Source organism: Pyrgilauda ruficollis, unplaced genomic scaffold (assembly GCF_017590135.1).
Source record: "Pyrgilauda ruficollis isolate IOZ18807 unplaced genomic scaffold, ASM1759013v1 scaffold16, whole genome shotgun sequence".
NCBI lineage: Eukaryota > Metazoa > Chordata > Aves > Passeriformes > Passeridae > Pyrgilauda > Pyrgilauda ruficollis.
In genome coordinates this window covers 9606509-9622759 of record NW_024514764.1, presented here as the reverse complement: position 1 = coordinate 9622759, position 16251 = coordinate 9606509, and the positions used below count along the sequence as shown (strand labels likewise).

The 16251-nt window shown below is 44.3% G+C and overlaps 1 long non-coding RNA gene across 1 annotated transcript; it reads left to right on the top strand.

The window, feature by feature from the left end:
• The first annotated feature begins 14438 nt into the window (after nt 1-14438).
• On the top strand, nt 14439-15950 carry LOC121350941. The gene is made up of 3 exons (XR_005954738.1): nt 14439-14584; nt 15103-15231; nt 15881-15950. It is a non-coding gene; the product is annotated as an uncharacterized LOC121350941 (long non-coding RNA).
• Nucleotides 15951-16251: the final 301 nt, after the last annotated feature.

The window sequence follows — 16251 nt, the reverse complement described above, 5'->3', positions numbered from 1 at the left end:
AAAAGACATCAAGTTAATTTTGCTGCAGTACTTCTCTTTGTAACTGAGCCTTTGTTCTCAACCTGAAAGTACACCAATATAATTTTACTCAACTTTCCAAATGTCTGAAATTCAACTGGAATTTTAAGAATTTGAAGCAGAATAATTTTCTAAGATCTAGACTGTAGCAAAACCTTTTTTTTCCCCAAGAATGTAGGTACTAAGGTTTCATCTATCCAGAAGTGCTGTTAAAGACTGAACTAACCAATCTTATGTATCATATTTAGCTCTGGAACCTGAGGAAAATGCCTTTTGCACACTCTGGGAAGTCCCTCCATGCTTTGTTTTCCCCCAGATGGGTCACATACTTTCACTCCATCATATCCTTGCTATGAACTCAAGCTGTGCCTCAGCACTTTTTCCAGAGAACTCTCACCTTTACTGCTTCATGTTAATTGAACAATTTAGGGCTTTGCTTATTTTAATAGTCAAGACTTATGATATTCATCTCTTCTATGCAGTAAGGCAGAAATAGTTTCCAGTCTCTGTGGCCACTGGGCAATTTTCTGTGCAGAACATCCCTGTGTGGAAAAGCTGCTGAAGGCCATTCCCTGGAACAGAACCACTTCACTCTCAGCTCCTCCAGCTCTCATTTCACACAGGTGTAATTGCACTGACTGAGGCAATGGTTTTTGACTTGTTCCAAGGTGCTGGGAAAATGCAGCCTTCCAGTTAGACAAAGGGAAGAGCTCTGGCAGGATACCTCAGCTGCCATCAGCAGGGCACAGACGATTGCTTTTGATGTTAGATGGCAGAAGATGTGCTCTGAGGGGATTTGGGAGGTGAAGCATCTCCTGCTCCCTTTTGCACATTTTTGTCTCCTAGCAAGAGCTGTGGTGAGCCAGGCCTGGGTGTTTGCCTGCTTGCTGAGCTGATGGATCTGTGTGTGCCATGGGCATGGCTGGACCTGGCTCAGGGAGATGGGCTCCCCAAGGTGAGGTATCCTGGTGGGGTGAGACAGAACTAAACTGGACTCAGCAGCCTCTCCAATATGTCCAGGAAAGGCAGGGCTGAGGATAAGGAGCTGCACTGTTGTGATGTGGGGTCACTCTGAAGGGAGCTGCTGGGTGGGTGCACTGAGAGCACAGCAGTGAGTGCCTCAGAACCTGCTGGGGGCTCTCCTTGCTGCCCTGGATTCACTTGACTCCAGTTTGCACAAGCTTTGGATGTTCCAGCTGAGTTACTCCTAATTCTTTCCTAATCTTCAGACAGTTAAAAAAGATTTCCCATGTGGCTGGGGTAAATGCAGGGCTGTAGCAGCAATGGTTTATAATCATTTCAAGAACATTGCCACTGGTCTTTAAAATACCTGTAGGTTATATCAAGAGTATTTTTTTGGAATCAGAGACACCTCCCGGGCAGTGCTTAAGCAGATTACTCACATCATGCAGCCATGCTGCTGCTACAGCTTTTCTATTTTTAGTTAAGAAGGTCCCTGAGGATGCAAACATGGGTTTTCCTCATTTACCAACTGCAAGTGCTGTCATATTATTGCAAAAGTTCCATACTGTTGTCTCCTTATCACAAAAGTTTCATGCCTTCTTGCTGTTTTCTCATGGGCAGCTCCTCAGAGCACTGACTCTTTCTTCCTCACAAAGCAGCCAACTGACTCCAGTCCCTTCTCAACCAGCCAACCCACTCTTTTACAGCTCTCTTCTTCTCACTGGTCACAGCTGTGGCCTGTTAAAGTCAGGCCTGTCCCTAATCTTTGGTAATTGGCCCAGCTGTAACTCCTTAGGGGTGAGATTACTTTCTGCACTACCTTTATTATCTTATATTCTATCCCCACACAGAAAAGAACATGAAGTGGTTATTCCTTGACTTGTGTATGATCAAAGAGTCTTTTGCAGAGCTGTGATCCCACATCATGAATTCAGGATTTCATCAAAGCTGCTGCTCTACTGGCCCACATACAGGTAATTGCTCAATTGTTTATGCTCCACACACCTCAGAGATAATGCAATAATAAAAATAACCAAAGCACATAACCAAAACTGGTTATTGCTCTCCCCTTGGTGCAGTACAGACTTTGGGGATGTATGTGGATATCTCTGAGGAACTGGCTCAGTACAATAACACCACCTGCCTCTGCAGGTGAGCTCTAGAGTTTGTGTCTGTGTTTGTGGTTAATGCTGATGGTTTTATTAAGTCACAATGATGTGCTTGTTAATTATTTTAGTTTTGTGTAAGTGCTCCTTATGAGCAGATAAAAGCTCTTATCGGTTACATCTTGGAAAAAAACCTGATTTTTATACTAAAATTCTAAAGGTCGTTGGGATCCTCATAGAAAGAAAAAGGAAGAAAGAGCAGTCACTTTCAAAGCCACTGCTGGGGCTGTACTGGAAGCTGGTCACCACCTGGGCTCCTGGAGGTGAAATACAATGGAAACTCCTTTAAAGCACCAGCACTTTGCCCCACCTGTGAAATGCATGATCTTGTTTGAACAAGAGTTTCATTCTTAGCTGTTGGCTGTTCCTATGCATTGAACTGCTTGTTTCATGTTCAATAGAGCGTGTTCCTATGCTCTACTGAACTGCAGAGTTTTGCTTGTTTCTGGTCAGGCTGCAACTAATTTGTCTTAGAGAGCACCATGATGCCAGAACCTGCAGTTTCTGTTGTCAGGATGGTAATCCACAGGAGGCCTTGCAGATCACTCAGGGTACCTTCAAAAAGTGTCCTTGAAGTCTAATTTCTTTCTCTCTTAGGAGCTTTAGAAGTCACCTGCAGTGACCTAGAAGAGGATGTGCCTTAAAATATATAAGTGTGAACCTGTTCCACGAGCCACTGTTGCAACGTGTCAGTCACAGTAAGAAAATATTACAGTGCATTTGGGAGAGATGAACATACTTCCAATAACTTTGCTTAACGACTGTGCCCTTTTCTGTCTAATGCTCCTTGGATTTTTGTGAAATACCACGGGTTTGCCAGAGACACCTTTCCTAGGCAGTAAACAAAAAAGCATTGATGGGAGCAAATTGCCAGACAGAACATTGACCTCGGAGCAAAGTCTCTGCAAACGGGTGCAGGACATGGACTGCTGCTCTGAGCTGTCAGATCACTGCAGAAAGGGGACGTGCAGGGATGATACTCTCTCAGAAGACATTGGAAAACAAGAGGCAGAGCTAAGCTAGAGGATCAAGAACAATTTCCACAGCTATATCAGGGCCTGATGGGTAGCTGTGAGTCTCCAGGGAGTCCAGCCCATCTGTTCTAAATAGACAGCAGCCAGAAGATGATAGGCAGCACAGGAACCAGACCTATGTCCCTGTGGATGTTAATGACAAATCAATCCAAATCTCTTGAGCTTCAGGACATTTTTTCTTATGTCTAGTTTCAAGTGAAAAAGACAGTTCTTATGCAAAAAAAGCTTAATTAAAGTTTTTTTACACAAGTCCTGATAGGAAACATTCCTTACAGCTATTTCCTTTGTTAATCAGGTGTATTGCCCAGTCAAGTCTGCAGTCCTATATCTTAGGGCTCTGCTATCTCAGCTCACTGTGGGAGACACAGCCACTCCCAAGGGATCTCTCACCTGAAAAACAAACCAGGAAAGCAGAAAAAGAAAAGCAAAATTGCTTATTCAAGGTGACGAGGATCTGCAGTAAAGTTGGGAGTGGAGTTCAGATATTTGAACTCATGGAACACCTCCCTGCCACAGGCTGTACCAACCTCCAGCAGCATTTATATGTGAGGGTCTTTTAATCTCTCAGATGTGCTGAATTTACTTTTTGGGGAAATTTTCTTGTAGGTGCAGTGTGGAAAGATACAGTTGGTCAGAGCAGCTGGAGGATGTAGACAGGCTCAGATTGCCATCTCTTCTTGTAGAAGTCAACTAAAAGGTGCTGCAGACATTTGCCTGTTGAGAGTAGATGGGGGATCAGCTGCACTCTGCTAGGCACGGGATAGAAGAGTTAGAAGATGTGCAAGATATTCAAATGTTTCAAAATATTCCATCACTTCTTCAGTTCACAAGATTTACATTGGTTTTAGGTAGTAGTTTCAAGGTTCTTGTAAGAACTAACATCTGTACTGGTTTTCAGAGAAGTTTGAGTCCACAGCTGTCTAGGTGCCAAATGATCAGGTCAGTACTTTTACGTAACTCACAGATTCTCCAGACCACTTTGGGAGCTGCTTTAGCTATGTCAGCCTTTCATTTCTCCCTTTCTCAGTGGTGTTTTCTGCCTGTGAAAGCTACCTGGAACTCAGTTTACACACATGAGTGCTCAGCATGTGCCAGCCACAGCTCAGAACAGTGTGAGCTCCAGAACACAGCAGGATGGGGTGAGCTGGGCAGCTCCACCCTAACCCTCCCTGAGAAAGCTCCTGATGTTTGAGCTCTGCAGGAGACAGGATGTGCTTGTAAGGACATTCTGGGACTGGAGATGAGATCTGTTTCAAGAATGAGGGGTATGATGAGGCCATTCTCCAAGAGGGAAAAACAAACTAACAGAATAAAGCTTGCTGATGAGTTTAGATAGAATTGGGACATGGATTTGAAGAAATTTGCATATTGTTTTCATAAGGCACAAAGAAGCCAAGAAAAGAGGGAGAGTCATAAAATGAAGAGACAGCAAACCTGAAGCCAGCACTGGGGGGCAATCTGGTGGCTGCTGAACTGAGTGGGAGGGAAGTGACCATGCAGTCTGTCTGGGCATGTGTGTTAATCCCCTGGAAAGAGCAAGGACACCAAGGCAAAGGGAGGAAATGCCTCCTTGTTGATTATCATGAACGGGTCTGTGTGGTTGTAATTTTGTCAATGCATCTTTCCTAGAAAGGAAAAGCAGGCTTGGTAGAAATAAGAATGCAGTTGTGCTGAGAGATTCTGATCCATACTTAACCTTCACTGTTTCCAGGCATGGAGGGGGATAGGAAGAATTTTGTGCCTTCACATTAAACATTGAATTTAGGCAGTGCAATCCTTTGTGCTCAAAGAAGGAAAGTAGCTGCTTGGGAAATGACAGGAAAGGCACATCAGAGTACATTATTTTGGCAATGTTTTGGCTCACCTAGGTGCTTGAAAAAGCCTAATGTACCTTAGTTAGAGACCTCTGTACCTCTCCAAGGAACTACTGAAAATAGCAACACAATCAGAGAGCAAGGAAAACAGACTGGAGAACTGCCAGAGAAAAGAAAAAGCCAGAGTCACATTACTTTTGTAGAGTTCATCTAAATCTTGGAGTTGTCCTCCATCTAAAGCCAAGCCATTTAATTATGTCACTTCTTTCACAGTTTATCTCTTGTCTCTCAAGAGTCAAACCAGGATCAGGTTTAATCCAAGGCCACACTCAAATCTCCAAGCTGTAGATTTCTTATTGCTGAGCACAACCAACATTGCAGGTTCTTCTTAATAGATTTTCATCTTTAATATTTTCTTAGCTTGGATTTCTTGTTTATATTTTGGATTTGGAGCTAAAAGGAGGTAGTGAGAATCAGGAGGGGTCTAGTCCAGTGTTATCACCCAGCAGGACTACACTTATCTGTGGTCAGTTCAGGTCAGGTGGTGATGGTGTTTGGAACAGGATGGTACCAGCTCTACAATGCTGGAAAAAAAGCTGTAATGATTTGGAGTTGAAGGGAATGAGATGCAAAGTTTTAATACCATGAAACATTTTTTCAAGTGGTCTGTGGCCATTCTGGCAGCTGGTGGGTCTGTTCTAGTCCGAGTGCATTGCATACCTTTGTGTGTTCGTATTGTCCCCTGACAGCCAGTGTGCCTGGCCCGGAAAGAGAGCCCAGGTTGGAATATTTATAGCACAGCTATAGCTGGAAGGTGCCCTTGAAGTGGAGGGGACATGGAGACCTTCTGGCCTGCATAAGTAATGCCCCAGCACAAACATGCCCGTCACTGCACATCCAGACTTGGCTGGGGAAGGAAATGTGCTGTGACAGCTCAGGCACACAACTGGCAGCAAAACAGCGTCTTGTGTAAATAGGCCAGGGCAGACTGGTCTGTAAGCTGATTAGGTTTTTGTATTTCCAAGTAATTAATAGTCATGAAGAAGGTTTACAAGTGTTCTTAGCGCCATGAACATCCCTAGGCCTATTACAGAAGAACACTTGGGCAGCTGCTGCCTTCTTCATTGGGACCAAGGCTGGTTAATGCCTTCCCTCTGCTCCAGTGGCTGTGCAGGCTCTGTGGGCAGCACTGCAGAGACAATTTGCCCCATAACTGTATGAAGCAGAGTCATGGCTCAGATGGAAGCTCAGATCAGGCAAGCATACGAGAGAGGGGTAAGACAGCAGAATGATCCATCCTTTCTGTGGGGAGCCCAGGGAGTCACCTGGGGCTGGGTGTCCAGCCATGGGAGCCGGCAGATATTTTCAGATCTGGGAGTTCTCTGTCTCATCAGATCTGCCACAGCAGAAGCCTCATATGAATTAGGCTTTTGCTGTTATGTATACACGCATCTTGGTTTGTTTCCCCCTTCTTTCACCAAGAAAATATAAGTAAACTGATATTTCTGATGGAGTTTACACATGGAGCTTAATCAGAGTGAGGCTTGAGAGTTCAGATCCCTGGAGACAGAGAGTAGGAAGGGCAAGAAAGCTGGTGATGCAAAGCCTGTCATTCCCTACAGTCACAGTGACTGGAGCTCCTTGTCATCTTTCCTTTATGTGCTGTAACATAAAGTGATCCTAGAGCAGGTATTAATGACTAAGCTGAACAGCTAAAAAAAGTAATTGGCTTTTCATAGTTTAGTAAAATGTGCCTGTATTTCAAGTTGTGTGTATTTTGTACTGTCTCTAACCTACCAGCCTTTGGTTTTTTTTTGGGTAGTAAATTCACTTTTTATCATGCAAAGATTGTTTTTTCATCTGGCCAGCTGCTGAAGTGTCAGTAAGGATGGCAGCATTGGGCAGAGAATGCTTTTAAGTTTAAAGGTACTAAGATCAGGAGTTTGTGCGACCTCCTCATTAACAGACCACAAGTTCCATCCAGTGTTTCCTACATGGAGATACACTCACCCCACTACAGGGCTGTACCAGCAGGGACAGAGGATCATGGAATGGTTTGGGTTGGAAGGGACCTTAAAGGACTCTCATTCCAGCCCTGCCATGGGCAGGGACCTTCCACTACCCCGGGCTGCTCTCTGTCCAACCTGCCTTGGATACTTCCAGGGATGGGGCAGGATGGCCAAACATCTGTCTGTGGGTGATGTCATCTGGGCAGGCCAAACCTTAAGGTGCTTTACCTAGAGCAAGTGCTTTGGGAACGCTTCCCTTCTTGTTTGGAAAGGGGGGCTGGAGTCTCTGGGGTGTCTGTGAGCTGAGCTGAGAACCAGGGGCCACCACACCTGCTGGTGGCACTCTGTTGTTGGAGCTGACTGGCAACATCCCTGCGCCACAGGGACACCAGGGGTCCCCTCCCATCTGCAGTAAGTCCATTTGCTGTGAAATACCTGCACTTAGGCTGCAATCTTGGTGGGGAAGCATCTTTCAGCTACAAGGTCTGCCCCTGCTGAGGCCACACCTGCAGAATAAGCAATAAGCACTTACACCTCCGTGGGAATGAGGATTGGAAGGATTCTGGTTTGATGGTAGTGGGATCCTCCTGGTTTTTCAGCCCCCAGTTTGTCCTGTGCTCTTTCCCAGCACAGTAAGTAAGGATGTGGTCAAGGGACTCTGCAGAGGAGGGTGAAGTGGGGGAGTTTGATATTCCACTTCTCATGGGCTACTGACAAGGATTGCCTTTCTTTCCACCTTCCACATCTATAAAACAACTGCTCCCATGGACTTTGAATTTCAATACTGGGAATATGTTTTGTAATAGCTCCTGACACTTCTTTCTCAACTGTTAATTTAGTTGAGCTCTCTGCTGCACAGGCTAACGCTTCAGTGTGGAGGCAGTGGAAAATCATTTAATAAAACTTAACGCTGCTTTCATTTCATGGCTGTTATTATCGAATATTAGTCATTGCTGAGAATCATTCCTTGAACAGTTTGTTCTTATCATCTGAATGCATTTGGCTATCACCCCTTTGAAATGCAGCAGCATCTTGGGTGGTAAAGGAAGGCAGCTTTCATTTTGTTCAGTTGTGCATCTTGAAAGCAGTTGTGATCTTAACAAACAGGAGTTGTTGTAATTTCTGTGTCTTCTGTGGTAGTTCAGCATAAAAGATGAAGTTTTAGCTGAAGTTTCATGAAAGGACACCAGAGCTGAAAAAACAGCAAATGGTTCTGTTACCAGTGAAACTTATTTCTTAACTTTGACTGAACCAAGCACATAATTTTTGGTGAGAAACATTTTCTTGCTGTTGGGTCAGAAATACCCTTTGCCTTCTCTTAACATGAATTGATAAGAGCTGGGAAGAGCAGACCCAGACGTTGAAAAGCTTTCTGTACGTGTGTTTACATACAGGTACTGACTACCACAGTTCTGCTGCCTATTTGTATGAACAAAGCTCCATGTACAAACATTCAAAACTCTTTCAAGACCAGTAATGTTTGCAGCGTAGACTGAAACCCTTTGATAATGTTTATTTTCTCCTTATATTCATTGGGTAATGAAGATGTGCGTTACCAGTGTTACTTTGGTGAAAAATCAGAGCATTCCCACCTGTGATATTCTACTGAAATGGGTGTAGCTGTCTCATCCAGCCACCCTGCTCTCTCAGGACAGAAAAACATTGTGTTTTATGTTAGAGTCTGGATCTGTGGAAATAACAACCCTCAAAAAGTTTTTATCATCTGGGAGATGTTTCAAAATATACCCTGCTTTGTCATGTTTTTTTCTTCTAATCTTCCATTCTGAATGCTATGTTTTCCAGTCAGACAAAATCAAATTTTTCTGTGCTTGATGCTGACATTCCACCCAAATGGCACACAGCAGGCAGCACTATTTATACTATTTATTTTCTACAGCTTGAATAAATTCTAAGAACCTGGTCTGTGTGGTGGTTCTTGTCAGCTGCATTTTGCACTGCTGTGGTAGGACCAAACCTGGTTCACCAGGAGACATAAAGAGGTTTGGAAGGAACTTTGGGAACACCTGGAGCACTCAAAACACACACATTAAATGAGTTCAATGGGATGGTCCTTACAGTCTCATGGATCAAAATGTCAGTGGTGAAGGACAAAGTGCCACTCGTGGCTTGTCTGTTTGTTGGATATTTGTGTTTTAGGGAAGACTAATTCTGTCAGAGCTGTACAACCCACGCTGCAGGGGCTTCCCGAGGAGGTGTTTATTGAAGCAGCTCTGCCCCATGGAGAGCCAGCCCAGCCTGTCCCCATCACAGCTTCCCCTGTGCTTTGCACCATCAATATCAACATGGGAACCCTGCATTTGCTTTCTGGTGTGTGGGTGTCTTGAGTCACCTCTCCCTGTGGGTGCCTGGCAATGATGTTTTCTTACCCTCACAGCATTCATTGTGCTGCTGCGTGAAGGGCAGTGTCTTCTCTGTGTAAATCAGGAGTCTGTGTGGTCAGGGAACTTTCTGAGAAGGCAGGAAAACTTAGCTAAAACTGAGAAGAAATCTCTTGTTATTTCCGAGGTCGTCCTCACTCAAAATTTGTTTAAACATTCATTATTTGCTAAAAGTTAAATGGGCTTTTACAGAAACATCACAGACTCCTGAGCTGGAATTTTCTGTGTCTGGCAGAAACTGGTCCTTCCCAAACTTTTATTCAAGATGTATTGCCATTTCATGAGTCAGATAGAAAACCTGATCTTGTAAGAAAACTAAATCCCCTGTCACTCAATTTCAGTTAATTTCTATTTGGAGTAAGACGTGTGGGAAGAGGGAATATCTCTAATTGTCACATTTAGAAAGAATAGTCAAACTTTTGGCTGCACAAATGTTGTCATCTAATTACAAAAGCTCCATGCCTTCTTGGTGATGTCTCAGGGGCAGCTCCTCACAGCACAGCTAACAAACTCCAGCTCTAACTTAACTTCTCAACTAACCAACCTACTCTTTTACAATACCCATCCTAACTGGACCTAGCTGTGACCTATTAATGGCAGGCCTGTTCCTAATGCTTGATAATTAGTGCAGCTGTAACTCCTTAGAGGTGAGATTACCTTCATCACTATCCCTATTCTCCTACATTCCATCCGTCCACACACAAGTGTTTCCCAGGGGACAATGCAACTTGTAGGATAGCTGTGTCTACTTGCCAAGCTGATTTCTCTTCTCTCTTTGCACCCATTCTTAAGACTTATCTCCAAGAGTTACATTCCCTCTTCCTTTCCTACCTCAACTCAAGGAACTGCCATTGTTTTCCTCATGTCCCCAACACTTTCACCTCTTTTTCTTCACCCCCTCTGTGCTCCACAGAGCTGAGTTTACTGGAGCTCTCCAGGGAATCTTTGAGGATTTGATTCTGCTCAGACCGAATCAGAGGCTCACGGGCATCTTTGGGTTGTGCTGGTTTCCATGCCCCAAATCTTGCAGCCTCTGAGCTGTGCACGCTGTGTGCACTGGAGATCCCGGGGTCCCAGCGGCAGTCAGTGCTGCAGTGGGATCCCTTTAGGATAAACACATCTCTGGACATGGAAAATGGGATCACTGCAGTGTTATTTTAAAGGTCAGCCTGCTAGATTTGTATGGCAGCACTGAGGGTGACTGCCTGCCCACGTGATTTATGTGGACCAGGCTTGGGGCCAAATACTGATAATGCTGATTGAAAAAGGCTGGGGAAGGTGAATCCTAGCACTGCAAATATTGAACCTCTTATGTTTATAATCTTATTAAAAAAGGGAAATTTAGTAGGAAAATTAATCACTTACTCAATGATAGAGACTTATAGAATTTTTTAACAATTTCAAAGCAAACCCCCACCCTTGTGGGAATCAGCCATCTGTGGGGGTAAGGCCAGCCTGTTGTTCTGATTAACGTAATACAAATGCAAATAACATCAAGATTTAAAATTCAGGCAGCTGAACTGCAACCCTAAGCAAATCATCTGCAAAACCATTAGAAGGATTTGGTTTCTTCAAATTCTGAAAGCATTCACAGGTTTTTTAATGGGAGAAGGGAGGTTCCTCTTAGAGGATTCAAAAAAATAAGAGGCATAAAAAGCACCATGGTGGATTTTGAAGGGGGCTGTGGGCAGTTATCCATCTCAGAAATACTTATCCAACAATGGGTATCAGGGTCAGATAATTTATACATGCCCCAAATCCCATTAACATTAGAAATTAGAAAATTAGAAAATTTCCTTTTGTAGATATAATCAAATAACAGTAAATAACCAACAAAGAAAAAGAGCAAGGATTAAACTCATTCATCTCTAACTAGCACAAGAAAAGGGAGGGAAAACAACCATCTTTATAATCTTGTACGTGTTCCTAATTTATTACTGTGCACATGAGGGGTGAGTATCAGTATTATAGCTGGAAGTAGAGAGAAATGACAAAGCAGAGAGCAACATTTTCCTCATTTTGCAGCGGTTCTGAGGCTTGTCAGGGGCTCAGGATGGGCCTGAAGGTGCAGCCTGGCCCGTGCAGCCCCTCGGTGCTCCAGCCAGAGCTCGTGGGGCGAACGCTGCCTGTGGCTGTCCATTCCCAGACTCATTTTGAGGTCTGCCAGTGTTATAGCAGAGGATTTTGTTCTCTCTGCATGGCTTTGTACAATGCATCCCAGCAGCAGCCAGCTCTCAGAAGCACAGCCTGTCCCAGAGTGCTCCAAGGACTGCAGGAGGAGAGGAGAGGCTGCAGAGGAGGCTCCTTGCTCTCACCACAGGGGTTTGAGCTCTGCCTTGTGCCACCTGCACATGGACAAAGGAGCTTCCCTAAAAGAGAGGGGACTGAGTGAGGGTTTGCACAACAGCCCCAAACGTAATTTCAGCAACCTGCACTCTTGTAAAATCCAGTACAGCTCATTTGGTTCTAGATGTTTCTTCCTAGAACTATTTTTTACTGCTGTAATGGTTCTGATCTGCTTGCTCACAGTGAAATCTCTATTAGGACTTCAACATTTCTTTGTTTCTTTGCTAAGCATCCCCTCTTAAGTATGGCAGCATACTGCAAAGTGCTTTTAAATAACTAGACCTGTAGCCATCCCAGTAAAGGAACTAGGAATGCTTTATGGAGCAAAACATTGTTTTCATTGTGTTTTTCCAATTACTTTGTAATTCATAAGGTTCAGTAGCTCACAATGGGTCTCCCAGCAATTATTGCAAATTTGCACAGTTCTGCTGTAGGTAAATTACAGGATAGAGAACTCCAGCAAGAAAAGAAGCTACTTTACTTTCTGCCAAGCCTTCCTTCCCCTTGACTTTCTGCTGCCTCTCCATATTCTCTTTGTTTTGCTCTGGCTCTAAGGAATTCATTTCTGGGTACTGCTGGTGGATGCTTCAGAGAGTTTCCTGGAAAATCAGTGAGGTGGGACTGGAAACACTTTCTCATCTGTGAGAGTCCTTTTCAGCTATGAGGAGGAACAGCCCCACAAGTTCCTATGGCTCTTCAGGAAGCAGCTGCTTTTGCTCAGCTGCCTGGAGCAGGAAAGGAGCCTGCCATCCCTGTGTCTGTCCTGTGTTTAGCAGGGGCAGCTGGGATAACATTTCTGTCCTTCCTGGGAAACTGTAGACCTTTAGGAGAAACCAGCCTGTTCATCTTCTTTTTCCCCTTCTTTTTTCCTCTATGTGTCTCCTTTGCCTCTCCCTCTGCCCTCTCCTTCTCTCTTCCCATCTTCTCTGAGCTGTGTGTGCTGTTCAAACCCCTCCTGCTGCTCCTCTGATTGTTACAGCAACAAACAATGGCCCTGTGGAGAGATCAGCAGGAGCCACTTCATCTGCTGAGGGGAGATTACCACAGTATAGCAAGGAAGGAAAAGTTTATCTGGAGGAGCAAAGAGTAAACAACCACGTTTGCAAACCATCTCAGGGCTGAGTCCCAGAGAAGAGGTGAAACCGCTGAGACCCCCCTCTACAGCCCAGGCAGAGTGCACTTCCATGAGTTCAGGTTCAAAGAACAGATTTGGACTTTGCTTCTCCACACTCTGTGTGTCTGTCCATCCCTCCTAAAAGCTTCTGGCACTGTCAGACAGTTTCACCAGTTTGATAGAGGGATGGTGGCTTACAGACCTGGTTCCTGTAAGATTCACAGCCACAGAGGGGCAGTGCAATCCCTGCTGCCTGTCACCATGATATTTTCTGAAAAATCCCTTTGCCAGGATTTTTTCTCCTGAGAAGCCTCAGAGGAAAAGAAAAACAATAATTATCTGCTGCTGTGCAATGCAACAGGTACATCTTTGATTGGTACATGTTGGTTGTTTTTAATTAACAGCCAATCACACTCAGCTGGCTTGGACTCTCTGAGAGTCATGAGCTTTTGTTATCATTCCTTTCTCTTCCTTTCCAGCCTTCTGATGGATCCTTTCTCTCTATTCTTGTTAGTATAGTTTTAGTATAGCATTTTAATATAATATAATATCATAATATAATAAATCAGCTTTCTGAAACATGGAGTCAAGATTCTCATCTCTTCCCTTGTCCTGGGACCCTCGAACACAACCATAGCTGCCTGAGGTGAGGAGAAGATGCCACAGAGCCAGGTCTCACTTGATGCTGGAGGGTCCAGCTGGATTTTGTGAGTGCCCCAGGCACAGAGAAAGCTCCCACTGAAGTTTGTACCTTCCCAGACCCGAGGGGATTTTGTAGAGCTCCAGACAGGGATGACAGGGCTACTCTGTGTTCTAGTTGTGTAAGTTTCCAAAGACTGTACTGTGTCCAGCGAAATGAGTCCAGCTTGCCATGAGGCTTCACTGCCCAGTGCAGAGGATCCTTGGAGGCAAAGGATGGGAAAGAGATGCCAGCTCAGCAGCAAGAAGGGAGACTTTGGACAGGAGTGAGGGCAGCACTGAGAGAAGCACTGGAACATTTAAAGTTGATAAAGAGCACTTATGGCTGGGGTCCAAGTGAAGGTGGCCGAAGGCAGGCTCTGAGGTGGGGCAGCGTGTTTATGTCCCAGCAGGAGATGCCCAAAGAGAATGGAAATACGTTTTCTGTTTCATCATGTTTCTCAGGAAAAAACAGAGGGTAAGGCAATGCTGAAATCCTCAGAGGAACTTGGAAAAGCATTTATTGTCTCCAAAACATGAAAACAAAAACTAGCAGATGGAAACTGATCTATTTCAGCTATTTGCACCTTGAATGTCTAGAATTTACAAAACCTTATCTAAGAGGGTGGCTCCTCCTTGATTGCTTCTAGTTCTGTCACTACCAAAGATTAAACCTTTACAGACTTGGGCTGGAAACTTCACCAGAAATTGCTGCTGAACCAAAATAAAAATGGGGGAAGCTGAGTAAACATAAACTAACCGTGTTAAGTGTCTGTCTCTGAAGGGTCATGAAATCTATTTTGAAAAGCTCAGCTGTAAGTTTAAGCATCAGGGTAGCTTTAAGTAACTCAGCCTATTTTACAGGTGTTTTAAAGCAGCCTGGAAAAGGACGATTGCTCATGTTGCTGAAGGTCTCCAGGACAGGACACACTGTCTCTCTCCTGTGCTAGTACAGGGATGTGCCATGAGCACTACAGCACTCTGCTGCTTCCAGCCTCTGGAATAACTGATGGATAACACAAGAGAGGAGTCCCTGAGAGTGGGTAAGGACTCTGTTACCACTGTCTTTTATATTTACAGAAACATGACATTCTGAGCAAAGAATGAGGCTCACCTGGTAGCCCTTCCTTTCTCCCCCTTAGATTTTCAGTTCTCATTTGTTCTTCAGTCCTTAGAGAGGGATCTGTGTGTTTACTGGAAAAACTCTGGCTCTTAATCAGAGCAGCTCAGCTAGTGACAGTAAATTTGATAGCTGTACCCATGAGGTGTCGTGGTTATTTATTACAGGCTCACTGATAGCAAAATGTTTGGATAACAGGAATAATAATTAGAGGCACTTAATCCCTTTTTGTTGTAGTAACTGCTCAGGGCTGCATGCTCCAGGATGTGAACAATTGTTCATATTATATGAAGCTGAGTTTTAATACCTTTCTGGGTGAACCATATTTATTTCAAGATAATACAGCTTTTCACTCAGCAATTCCACTGATTATCTCAAGCATATGCCACATACTGTCATCCCAAAAGGTTAAGTCCTAACTCCTACTTATTCTCCCCCCAGGGGATGTCAGCATTGAGATGCAATGTTTCAGGAGAGTCTGCTCCCCAGCAAGCTGCTTAAATCCCTCTGCAGATCTGGAAAATCCTCAGCTGTTATGGCTTCCAAAGGACCAGATTCTGAGATGTGAAGGTATTTTTGGGGTAGGGCTGTTTGAGAGGAGACTGTCACCCCTGCTGGGTGGCAGCCCAGGCTCTAGCTCACTACAAGGCATTGCAAGCAGCTAATGATAATTCTAATTAATTTCAGCATCTTTCCAGACCAGTTCAGGGGCTGTACAGACCTCAGATAATCCACATGTACATGTGTAGGGCTGCATGGACCAGCCCAGTGGGTGCTGCTGTCCAAGGGGGTGTTGACACATCCCTTTGGAGCACAGCCCTCCCTGGAGTGTCATCTGCAGTCCTGACACAGCACATGGGGGTGATGAGGATGTGTAAACAGGTGTCCATCTGCTGAGAAGGTGACACTGGTGACACTGCTGTTGGGAAGATAGACTAGTCATCATCAGTGTGTTGGTTGTAGCAGCATTTGGCTACTAGCACATCAAAAGATACTGTATATTGAACATAATCAAATATCTAATTGCAAATATCCAATACATTAAGACTTTCAGTTCCAGTGATAGCTTATTTCCCTAAATGAACACCCTGAGATAAAAAAATGATCCTGATATAGAAAATGTACCATGCTTTTCAACACACTATTGAAACCATTCCTTACCCTTTCAGTAAAATGTCATCTACAGAACACACCATATTTTTCCTTTTCTCCATTTTAGCACTGACAGGTGGATAATAGAAATGTTCTGGACAGTCAGAGTGCTGCTGGAGATGACATATGGGAAGGTGAGTGAGCAGCTCTGTTCCTTCGTGACAGATCTCCTCTGCAGGACCAAGAGGCAGATTTAAACTCCTTGCTGAAGGGTCCTGGCCAGGAAAGTTATTTGAGAGTATCTACTCCTCAGTATTCAGCACATCAGCAACACCCAGTTTTTTCCTATTCATTCTGGAAGGGGGAGAAAGACTGCTCCACACTGCCCTGGATTTGCAGGTTTGCATCTGTTCAGGGCCAAAGTGACATCAGGACAAACTCTGTCAGGTTTGTTTTTATGAGCTGTCTGAGCACAGGCAGTTCTTTGGTGAAATAACT